Here is a 12,127-nt window from a genome sequence, read left to right as displayed (position 1 = left end):
AGTTAAGAACCAGTCCTTGGGGAGGAAGGTTTAATCCTCAGTCCCCGATTGGATGGTACAGAGATTTATTTCGTGTATTTTTTTTACATATATTTCATAAAATTTCAGAGAAATGGGAGTAAGTGCGCGTGTATGTGCGTCAATAATACCAAAAGTTGATGTAATGAATTGTCATCGACAACAAGTCTATACGCCGAGTTTCAGCTCGATCGGATCTCGAGAAGTGGGTTAATTTCCACTTACAAGATTCCACTTCAAACAAAAAAATCAAGTTAATGTTATTTAAAAAAAAAACAGGGCAAAACAGTTGAAAAATCAAAAATCATTGAACTGTAAAATTGTTCCTACTACGGTTAATCAGGTTGTCTAATAGGGTGTTATTTCTGCTCTATTGAATTAGGGGTGGCATTTATGTTAAATAGATACGTAGGTAGGTAAGTAATGAACCGTTTAGGAATTTATTTATCAACCCCCAAACACGCATTATGCCAATAATTAGGGTTAACTGTCTGTCAATCAATCGATACTGTAATATTTCACTCCATTTTATTTTGCTTAGTTTTTAGTCTACCAATAGAAATAATTAATTACAACCACTTGAAAAAATAATTAAAATTATTAAAACTCTCAGATAGATGTTTAAAATTGTTAATGCAATTATAGAGCGCCCTGATTTATTAAGGTAATCACCTTCAACATACCTACCTACCTAGAACTACTCGATCGAAAATTCATTTAAATATTCGCTTGCACCTAGATTGCATGCAGTTGGAAAATCTTTAGCAGAAATAGTAGATGTTCGATTTCAACTGCACGGAATATAGTTACAAGAAGTCTATAGTAACATACCTAAAAAATATGAATAATACTATTCTTCTGCATTGAATTTCTACAACTCGTAGCAAATTTTACTTCTTGATTACTGTTGCACTAAACTATTATGTATATGAAATGTTTGTAAAAGCCTATAAGTTCCAAAAAAACAGAAGTTATTTTTTATGATAATATCAATACATTTTTTATGCAGAAACATTAATTATATGATATTTGCATAATAGGAAAAAATCGAAAAGTATGCCCCGAAAATTATTAAAAACACGTTTAGTTCTGAATGTATCTTTAAATGAAACTAAATCTTTGTCGAGAGATTTGTGATCAATTTCAAATGAGTCGTGTTTTTTTATACACTAGCTGATATGTACTCGGCGTTATTGGGGACTTATAAATGGTTTTCTCATAAGGTTTAATGAAAGCGTTTGGAAATATGTATATATTTTTACGACTTGATTACAAAACATAGACTTTTCTCTACTTTCATTAAATATAATATGCATGTATTATATACATAAACCTTCGGGAAGAAATTCTCTAAATGATAGTGAAAATCCTACCAAAATGCGTTGCGTAGTTTGGAAGAACTAAGCGCACAAACAAACAGACGCTAATAGCGACTTTGTTTTAAACTATTTAGAAATTTTCGCTAAATTTTAATAGTTTTTTCTTTCAAATCATCTCTGAACGCATTGGTACCTACTTGCTTTCTCGAATGAATAACAAATGGCAGAACTGTCCTTTTTGATGGAATAAAATTGAAAATAAGAATTGTTGTCTAAATAATTTTCGGTGTTCGATTATTTTCAGGTCATTGTAAAATTGGTTTCAGCGAGTTTGAATTCGCGATACGAACTTCTTTAAAAACATAATTAATTTATAAAATGTGCCACTGATGGAGCCCATTTTCCATGGAACGACAAAGCCAAACCTATATCCTTCAGGTTAGTGCATATTTTCGTTATAAGTTCTTTGAGGTGAGAACTCCGCGTGCGTATATGAAAGTTTTCAAATTATTATAAGCAGTAATTTGTCGCTTGTAATATCCGTACAAATTGAAAATATCTCCCGAGTAAAAATAAATGCCAGGTGCTCTGAAACCAAACTACAAAAATACAGTTGGAAAAAATATAATAAGCAGTAATTGTTGATTGAAGTACTAGTACATATTGAATTATTTGGCGTGTTGGTAATGCATAAAAACCTTGTCTTGTAAACATTAGTTTTTCATTAAAAAAATGATCATTCTCGCCAAAGTTTGTAGATGTATTGCGTTTTTGTCATATCCCACGATTTAGATTTTCGATGTTCTAGACCAAGGCTGCCCAACCCCAGGCCCGCGGGCCACAATGTGGCCCGCGAACGAATTATAAGTGGCCCGCGTGAACCATTTTCAAAAAACCACCAGCCAAAATAGCCACCCCCCCCCCATGGAATTCGATAAATTGTTGTGGGGAATCACATATGATGTTTTTGGGTGCGCGGAATTTTTACTCAGTGAAGTTCCGTAACAACCCCCCCCCCCCATGGATTTCAAATATTTTGTGGGGAGCACTCATTTAGAATTTTTTTGTGGGGAATTATGTTTTAAAGAAATTCTCTAACAACCCCCCCCCCCCGCCATGGAAACAGAAACCGTCAGGTATTCAGTGGCCCGCCAGTGATTCAAAATCGTTAATTTCGCCCAACTGTTAAAAAGGTTGGGCAGCCTTGCTCTAGACTCTAGAGAGATGGGAAGGCTGACAGAGATATTGAAAGAAGAGTAAATGCAGGTAACTCCATTCATGGAGGACTGAACGCAGTTGGCGTCACCATTATATGCAGCAGTCCACAGCAGAGCGCTGGTACCTACCCTGATGCATGGAAATTGCAGATAAAGGATGAAAGTAGACTGAATACCGTAGAAGAGAGATCCCTGAGGCGTATGTGTGGTAAAACCATGTAAGGCTGATGTAAACGTGATGAGTAAAATTAAGAAAGGGACACCTAGATGGTTTGGGTATGTAGAGCGAATTGAACGAAGATAGGAGTATAAGGATAATATATGACGCGTATGTGAATGGTTTAAGATGTCGTGGACGCCCGAGGATGACATGGCACGATCAAGTGAATCAGATACTTAATTCGGGACATGTCTGTAAGAATGTGAATGAGGCAAGGAGGCGGATAGAGGTACCGCCACCCCGGGAACAATTTATTAGATAGCCAACACACCTGCTAGGTCAACACCAAGTTGTTCGCTACGTTTGGTGATTAAGCAGGGGTGCCCGGGTTTATGGGGTGAGGTTTGCTCATCTACTGGGCCGGATCAACCAGTCTCTCTCTATCCGGCCGTCGAGGGAGACCTTTCGACATCTCAAGCCGGACTCTCTCGACCCATCGCATTGCATCGCAATAGGAGGCATGGAGTTCTGCTGGAGAGGTCAAAAGGTCTACCTCAACCAGTCTCTGGCCACTCGGCAGGTGGGCAGACGCATCAGACGCCAAGACCTAGACAAATCTCATCCCATGAACCCGGGCATAAATAAATGGTTCCCGGGGCGACGGTACCCGTACCCGCCTTCCAAATTGTTCCAACCCAAATATACCAAGGTAGAACGCTCAATTTTTTGTGGCTGTTTACAAGCTTCAACAGATACTTTGTGGAACTTTTTGCAGTTAATCGAATTATAAATCAATTACTGTGTGACCTAATGATTTTTATAATAAACTATCTGACTTGTACCCGCGTTGCTAGTGGATTTATAAATTTTTTAGAGTACCTAATATTTTATTTTATTTTTTTATTATTATTTATTGAGTTAGTTTATACAAAATTTGAATATAAACTAACATAAACAAGATAATATTTCATTTTGTAACTTTAAATATTTTTACAATAAACTTTACATTTCTTTTTAAATACATTCATTCTTCAGACTTTCAGGCATTTCATCGTGCATCTTTAGTCCTTTGTACATTAGGCAGTTCTGTGATTTTGATTTCTTCATATGTGTGGCAATCTAATTCTATTTACATTTCTGGTTTAGTAATTATGAACATCTCTACTAAGGCGAAGCTTAATGCCAAATCACTATTTTGATTAATCTTCATAATGAATTGGTGTACATTATGAATACCAAAAAATATGCTTTAGATAAATTGAAGGTTTTCCTATCGTTTCGCTTGAGTAGAATACAAATAAAATAATAAATTACTCAATAAAAAATATATATGTAAACTATTAAAAAATATTTTTTTCAATAGAACGCGTAAAGGAAACAACTTTTAAAATATACAGTTTTATAGCCAAGATTATCTGTGACAGTTTCACTTGATTAACTTTTTTGCTTTCTTATAAAATTATTTAGAAAATAAATAAAAACCAGTTTTTTGCTTGTAATCGAACGTTTCTAGACTCCGTTTGTCAAGCGATTTTAATGCCTATTACCTACAATATAAGGTATACCAATAATATACACATGTTTGGCTTGTAGCTTCCTCTTAAACAATTTCATCCTTAAAATATTTTGGCAATTGGATGTTCATGACTTTATGCACAAAAATTAACACATTAAATAAGAGTCCCTTTTTTATTGGAATCCAATTTAGCTGCTCTCTCATTTGGTTAATGTTTGCGTATTTGCCTTTTCCCAGTATACATCTCATAGCTCTATTTTGTATAACATCTAGTGGTTTTGTACAGTGCTCTTGAGGTGATTTTTCTCGAAAACGGCGCTATATAAATCATCCAAATATTATTATTATTATTATATATTCATTGTAACATAAATATTGATTTGATTCATGACTTATTCAGGCGTCTCCGACTTGGAGCGTATTGTTACTGTTAAATCTACTACGTAATCCAGCACAGAAATAATGCATGTCTTTCTCAAACATCCCCGACATTTTTTATCATTTAAACCACTCTCTAAACACTTCTGGTACTAATAAGAACAAGCATTGAAATTTTCATCGATGTTGGATGAATGATATAGGAACGCGTACCTGACAAACAAACAAACATTCAATTTTATAAATATATATATCGAATAGCTGACGTGCACCGGGCGTTGCTGCGGGTTATCCTTAGGAGATAGACATATATCATCCAGGACTCTTCTGTAGAACATTTGAAGATATACAATTCCGTAGTACATTATTTTGATGTATCTCATAAGGTTTAGCCAGCGTTAGCAATGTAAGCGCCCGAAAATATTTTTTTTTACGACTTGATTACAAAACATCTACTTTTCTCTGCTTTCTATAAATAAAATATGCATGTATTATATATACAAACCTTCCGTAAGAAATTCTCTAAATGATAGTGAAAACTTTATTAAAATCCGTTGCGTAGTTTAGAAGAACTAATCGCACAAACAAACAGACGCGGCTAGTGACTTTATTTTATACTATGTATTTCGAAATGATCACAGTGCGTTTAAAATCAATTAGCAATTAGGGTACGTATTGTATTTTCGTGTGGGGTTTTTTTAATTAATTTAGTACCAAAGATAATTAAAGTATTCAGTCAATTTGCTAAACAATGTTACTATTTGAAATACAATTTAGAAATAATTATTAATGAATTCAAAATAAGGACATTACTGAGTGAGTGAGACTGGCATCCTCAAAGGGGTATATTGTAGAGGAGTTTATTCATCGTACCCAGTAAAAGTACCTGGTATTTTCATGTGGTAATTTGTACTTGTGACAAATGTACAAAATACCTGCTTCCAAAATACTCACAAGTATTTTATACTGGGACTAAGTATGGTAATTATTCGGAATCGCTGGACAAGGATTATATGAAATATTTTTAAATAAAACGTTCTGATTTACCTTAATTACTATACAAGGAATCTGACTGCATTTGGGATATTTTTAATTGTAGCATTTTAATTTTTAATTACATAACTTGAAAATTCACTTTCGTTGTATGGGATGCTGGAATGATTTCTGTTGATAACATTTTCTTTTGTTGGTATTCCTGATTTATTTTTTTACCATTTACTCTATTCAAATACAAGGTAGGTACTATTTTGGCCAAACTTGTAAAATAAAATAAAGATATTTAGGTATGTTTTATAAATAAAGAAAAATTAAAAAAGGTTAGGTTATTATAGGTTAAGTTAGGATAAAGGTTGGGTTATTATAGGTTAGGTTAGGATATAGGTTAGGTTGGATTATTGTAGGTTAGGTAGGATAAAGGTTGGGTTGGATTATTGTAGGTTAGGTAGGATAATGGTTGGGTTATTATAGGTTAGGTTAGGTTGGATTATTATAGGTAAGGTTAGGTTAGGTTGGGTTATTAAAGGTTAGGTATGGTTAGGTTGGATTATTATTGTTAAGGTTAGGTAGAATAATGTTTGGGTTATTATAGGTTAGGTTAGGTTGGGTTATTAAATGTAAGGTTAGTATAGAGTCTAGGTATGGTTAGGTTGGATTATTATTGGTAAGGTTAGGTAGGATAATGGTTGGGTTATTATAGGTTAGGTTAGGTTGGATTATTATAGGTAAGGTTAGGTTTGGTTGGGTTATTTAAGGTTAGGTTAGGATATAGGTTAGGTATGGTTAGGTTGGATTATTATTGGTAAGGTTAAATAAAACAATAATTATAATAATATCCAAATATAAATAATTTACGTAACATAAAAATATGTTATTTTTCGAGTTTGGCCAAAATAGTACCTACCTAGAATTTGCATACAGAAACGGTTAAAATTCTAGCCACTCATATTAAGAATGCCAACAAGAGAAAATGTTATCAACAGAAATCATTCCAGCTGTCATCCCATACAACCAAAGTGAATTTTCGATTTACGTAATTAAAAATTAAAAATATCTCAAATGCAGTCAGATTTCTTTTTATATTAATTAAGGTAAATCAGAAGGTTTTATTTAAAAATATTTCATATAATCCGTGTCTAGCGATTCTGAATATTTACCCTAAGTATTTATTACTTTTGTCCCAGTCCCCAGAGAGGTATAAAATACTTTTGAGCGGTATTTTTTTGTACCTGTACCCATTGTACTCAGTAACGAAAAGTACTCACAGGACCCACCTCTAGTATATTGTGGGACTGAAGTGAATTTGTAAGGGAAGGAGATGGAGTAGGGGAAGGTTTGGAAGTGCCTGTCTATTCAGATCACCAAACTATAAGGGCGATACTAAAATTATCTACCACTTTTTGGGTATATTTTATGTTATAATGGGTTGTGAGACTCCATCGAAGCCAGAGTCAAGTTGCCCCTCTGAAGCTGGGCGTACTGTACAGAAAACTGTTGATTTTGGCAGCCATTTCTGGTCTGTAGCCCCAAAATACCTGAAAAAACCCTTGACTCTATGCGGAAACGGGCGGTCCGTTTGATAAATTTCTCTATGTTAACAAACGAATAGCAATCTTTACAACACAGGCCTGTGGGGATGCTGTCCGTGTTCTACCGGTATTAAAATGGAAGATGCTCTTTGAAACTAGCGTCATTGATCCTTTCGGCACCGGTGCATAGTCGGGACACACTTCAAACGTACATCGTTGACTCGATCTTGATTTTAACAGCTCGGCTGTGGAAAGATTTGCCGGCCTCCGTGTTTCCTCCCTCCTACATCATGGGTATTTTCAAGACCCATGTTATCTCATCTATGTGTATATGAGATATTTTATTTATTTGTATTTTAAATATTTCAGACCTGGTTGTGTTACACAGAGTCATTGACAACTTAATTGATAGTCCTGCCATCATTGCCACTATTAAACTCCGTGTACCGACGATTAATACAAGACAAAATATAACATTTTTCTGCAATACATACACGACCAACCATCAGACACACTCACTGACCAATAGGATGCATGATCTGGGCAACAAGTATGGGGGTGATATTGATTTATTTATTGACTCCATTTATAGAATTTCACAAGAACCAACACTTTGTCGAATCCTACAAATTAGAGTAGCGTTGGTAAATTAATTTTAATGATTTGTATTATATGTAGTGTTGTAGTAATTTCTTTTTTTCTTTGTGTTACACTGAAAGAAATGTTTAGGTACGATTTACCAAATTTTCAGTAATTATCTACTAAACAGTTTAGTTGCTGTGGTGACTGCCGAACTTTTAGCTACTGTTTGCTAAACAGCAGTTTATTTATGACAGCTTAACGATTCAGATATTCTAGCTAAACTAATCGGTTGAGACAGCTTTCTGTGTTTAGTTGTGTTACCTAAACTGTATTTATGACAGCTTAACGATTAAGATATTCTAGCTAAACTAATCAGTTGAGACAGCTTTGTGTTTAGTTGTGTTACCTAAACTGTATTTATGACAGCTTAACAATTCAGATATTCTAGCTAAACTAATCGGTTGAGACAGCTTTGTGTTTAGTTGTGTTACCTAAACTGTATTTATGACAGCTTAACGATTCAGGTATTCTAGCTAAACTAATCGGCTGAGACAGCTTTGTGTTTAGTTGTGTTACCTAAACTAAAAATTATATACCTAAACCATTTTGTAGTGTTCGGTTAGAAAAACTGAACTGTTTAGATGTAGTAACCTTATTATTTAGTTAATATTACAAAATGGTTAGGTTGATTAACTAAACTTCGGTTGGAATAGCCCTACCGATATAGGTGTTTTAGCTCTCTACTGCTAGCTAGCTTTAGGTACTGTAGCTTAGCTTTTTGGTTAGATTATCTAAATTAAATAGGAAGTGCAGCTTTGCAGTTTAGCTGAAAACAATACAGGGTGTAAATGTTACCACCATCAACTCGAAGGATTATACCCATAATTCAGAATCATGGGTTAAATACTTTGAGTTGCAGGTAGTTTATTACAACCCTTTTGAGAGATGAAACCTAAATAAATAAATATTATGTTTTGTAAGACTAGAAAGTACTTATTAAAAACCTCATTCATATAAAAGTTATTTTGTTAAGAATCGTCTCTCAAAATATTGTTTCCAGCTACCAGCAAAGCCTCAAAAAAGAAAACACGTTTGATCATACACACATTTATATTATCATTTTTTATTATAATTTTTTTTTAAATATAGTAAAAGATGTTTGTGTCCTGATTTGGCAAATTCTTTTCGGCGCTGCCTGTATGTGTCTAGTAATTTACCTTTAGCAGCAATTTTTTGGGTAGGCCCAAAACACACATATGGGGTGAAATATACAGCTGCGCTTTCTTTATTAAAGACTTTGGTGATTTGAAAAGCAAATTCATAAAATCTCTTGCTTGTAATGGATCTATCTGGATTACCCTGCAATTCCTTACTTATAATAGTACTGCACAGTCTGGCAGAATTGTCCAACAGACCCTTTGACTCAAACTGCATTAAAAGTGCTTGCCGTTCATTGATTGATAGGAGATGATTGCGTAAGTCCTGGAAAACAAAATTAAATTGCATATTGATTACATAACTAATAACCACTTCTATAATCATCATAATATCAGTCACAGGATGGATTTTCTACGCTGCCACTACTAAAATACATATATCGGAATGTATAAAACAATTAACCTAAGTTACTTAGGTATCTGAAACTTACTAAAATTATTTAACTTACATTCGAAATTTGCTCTTCAAAAGCTTCTTGCGTTATTCTTTGTGATTTGTTTTTATTTTCCAACAAGGAAATGTCATTTACAAGGAAGTCATCGTGTTGATAATATATGGGCGTTGTTTGTTTGGAAGTTGAAGGTATATCTTCAATCTGAAAAAAAAGCGGGTATGTACACAAAGGGGAAAGAAAGGGTGAAGAGGTCAAGCTTTGTTTTTATCCCTTTGGAATTGCTTGACCCCCCCGGCAGTCGATTTATTCATTAATTACAGGAATTATTATTTTAAATACTATTATTTTTGTATCAAAATCGCGTCCGGTACAACTATTTCCAAATGGTTAGCCAAAAAAGGCCTAGGTAAACAATATGTCATCATTACTGCTTTTAAAAACTTATACTTATGGCAGGTGGATTAATAACTTCCTTGAGCGCATTAATGTGTGCTGTAGGCAGTGCCCGGTGCCCTACAGTCGGAATCAATTCTTTAATATCATCTTGAGATATTATCAGGAGTGGCTTGAGTCTGAAATAAAGAAAAAAAACGACGAGATAATACAAAAAATTTCAAAACAAGAAAATAAAAATTTATTTTTCAAAGGAATGAAAATTATTCATTAAAAAAATGTATATTTATACAACAGCAGATACCGAACACCCTGTATCATGAATCAAGCGGAGATAAAATAGTTTTAATAATGAAATTATTTCATTTATATGAAAATTTCAAATGTAAACATTAACAATGGGTGGTAAACCCTGTATTTAAAAAAAAATATCCCTCCCAAAAAAAAAACAACAGAATTCAATGTTCAAAATGTTATGTCCGAATTAATAATTTGCAATACACATTTATTAAAATATAATATATACGATTTCAAAGCTAGTTTGGTTGGTTCTAGTTTCTGGCTAGGGTAAAATTGTAACTTAGAAAATACTACAGTTTCAAACAACATTCGTTCAATACAAAATAATACTGGCGGAAACAAACAAAGAAATAAAGGCGCCCTTGAGTTGATTTTGCACAAAAACGGCGCTATACAAGTGATCCAATTATTATTTTTTTTTATATACCACTCTCTGTAACTTGTGTCATGACTCCTGACACAATCTTGGTTGTAGCGTCAACACGCACTCTTCAAACTAGGTACATAATAAATACAAATCTTCTAAATCTATTGCGTAGGTACTTGAGTCATGGAATAATGAAGGTGCCAGTTTCTAAATCAAATAGAATGGATATTATCATAATATATAATATCATAGTTCCATGATCTAAATTCCAAATCAATAAAAAAATGAAAAAAGAAAACTCACCTTTAAATGTTTCTATGTAAGCCTCCAGATTCCAAGAAATTAAATAATCCTCCACGGTTTTGTCTGCCATTATCACTAGGAACTAGGAACAGCGGTTAACATAAATTCAATTCAATTCAAAAATAAATTCGCAACGCGCGCAACGACAGTCAATTCACGTATGGTGCGAACTGTGGCGATCTGATAACTGCGTCGTAAATGAACACCTGCGCGATAAACAGATCTACCAAAGTTCGGGAGATTTTAACTAAAGTTTTGTTGCACTTTGCCTAAGTTTGTGCAAAGCAACTAATTGTTATGTAAAAATACCAAATTTAGATATTCCAACCTCAGTTTTGCTATATGAACAAAACATTTAACCAAACTAGATGTTTAGTTAAATTTAGCTAAATACTTTGGGAAGTAACACATAAACTTAAGTTACTAAAGTGAAATAGGTTTAGTAAATTACTTTAGCTTGATTAACCAAACCGATTATTTTGTTTAGGTGAGTATGCTTTTAGTGTGCTATTATTAAAGTTTAGTTGTATTAGCTCAAGCACATTTTACTAAACAACGACGGTATCTGCACATAAAGTATTTTAGGTAAAGTAGCTGAACTTTAGGCGATGGTTACACAACTTCAATTAGCTTAACACTTTAGCTAACTCATTTTTTTCAGTGTACTCTTACGTCTTATTAATATTGCTTCATATTTAGTTTTCTTTTTTTGTAATCACAATTTTACAATTGTGTATTTTGTACCTTCTTTACAATGAATTACATCTATTTACTGTCAGTATCTTCTGTATAATACAAATATTCTCATATGTACACTGCATCATGTATCACTTCTATGTAAAAGCCTTTTTAGGCGTATATATATAAATAAATAAATAATAAATATATATATTTTAATGATAAACTAATGTTAATAATACAATGTTTCTTATGCATAGCACAAAGGATAACAAATTATTATTAGCAATTATTAGTCGCCTGAAATATCCATACAAATTGAAAATATCTCCCGATTAAAAATAAATGCCGCCGACGGGAATTGGGAAAAAGTATAATAAGCAGTAATTGTTGATTGAAGTACTAGTACATATTGAATTATTTGGCGTGTTGGAAATAATCCGACGTAGCTCAGTAGTCCAGAGCACCTGACAGGACATCAGAATTATTGCTAATAATAATTTGTTGTATTATAATGGTTCATTTGTAGCAAGATACTCTCAGCATCGCCCTGGTGCAAAACAAGCATTCAGAATTGAAACGGCATATTTAGTTTTGGCATTTCATTCCTTCAGTACTGGCACCATACGTTCGGGGGCAGTTGGGACTCTTGTGGGGTATTGACATTAAGTCTGATGCTGCAGACAGTTCGTCACACGCCCATTGAAGGAGATGTTGACTCTACATAATATAAATCTGCCTCCAGGTTTGAGCTAAAAA

The 12,127-nt window shown here is 33.6% G+C and overlaps 1 long non-coding RNA gene across 1 annotated transcript; it reads right to left on the bottom strand.

The window, feature by feature from the left end:
• Positions 1 to 8,146: 8,146 nt before the first annotated feature.
• LOC149415894 (uncharacterized) lies at positions 8,147 to 11,158 on the bottom strand. Its single transcript, XR_016303600.1, has 3 exons — positions 10,691 to 11,158; positions 9,382 to 9,899; positions 8,147 to 9,197 (listed from the first exon to the last, which is right to left on the bottom strand). It is a non-coding gene; the product is annotated as an uncharacterized LOC149415894 (long non-coding RNA).
• Between the last annotated feature and the right edge of the window lie 969 nt (positions 11,159 to 12,127).

The sequence above is a fragment of the Hesperophylax consimilis genome, chromosome 17 (assembly GCF_061612785.1).
Source record: "Hesperophylax consimilis isolate HC1 chromosome 17, BYU_Hcon_1.0, whole genome shotgun sequence".
NCBI classification, from domain to species: domain Eukaryota; kingdom Metazoa; phylum Arthropoda; class Insecta; order Trichoptera; family Limnephilidae; genus Hesperophylax; species Hesperophylax consimilis.
Note: the sequence above shows the minus strand (reverse complement) of the source record. Positions and strands in the feature narration are given on the sequence as shown.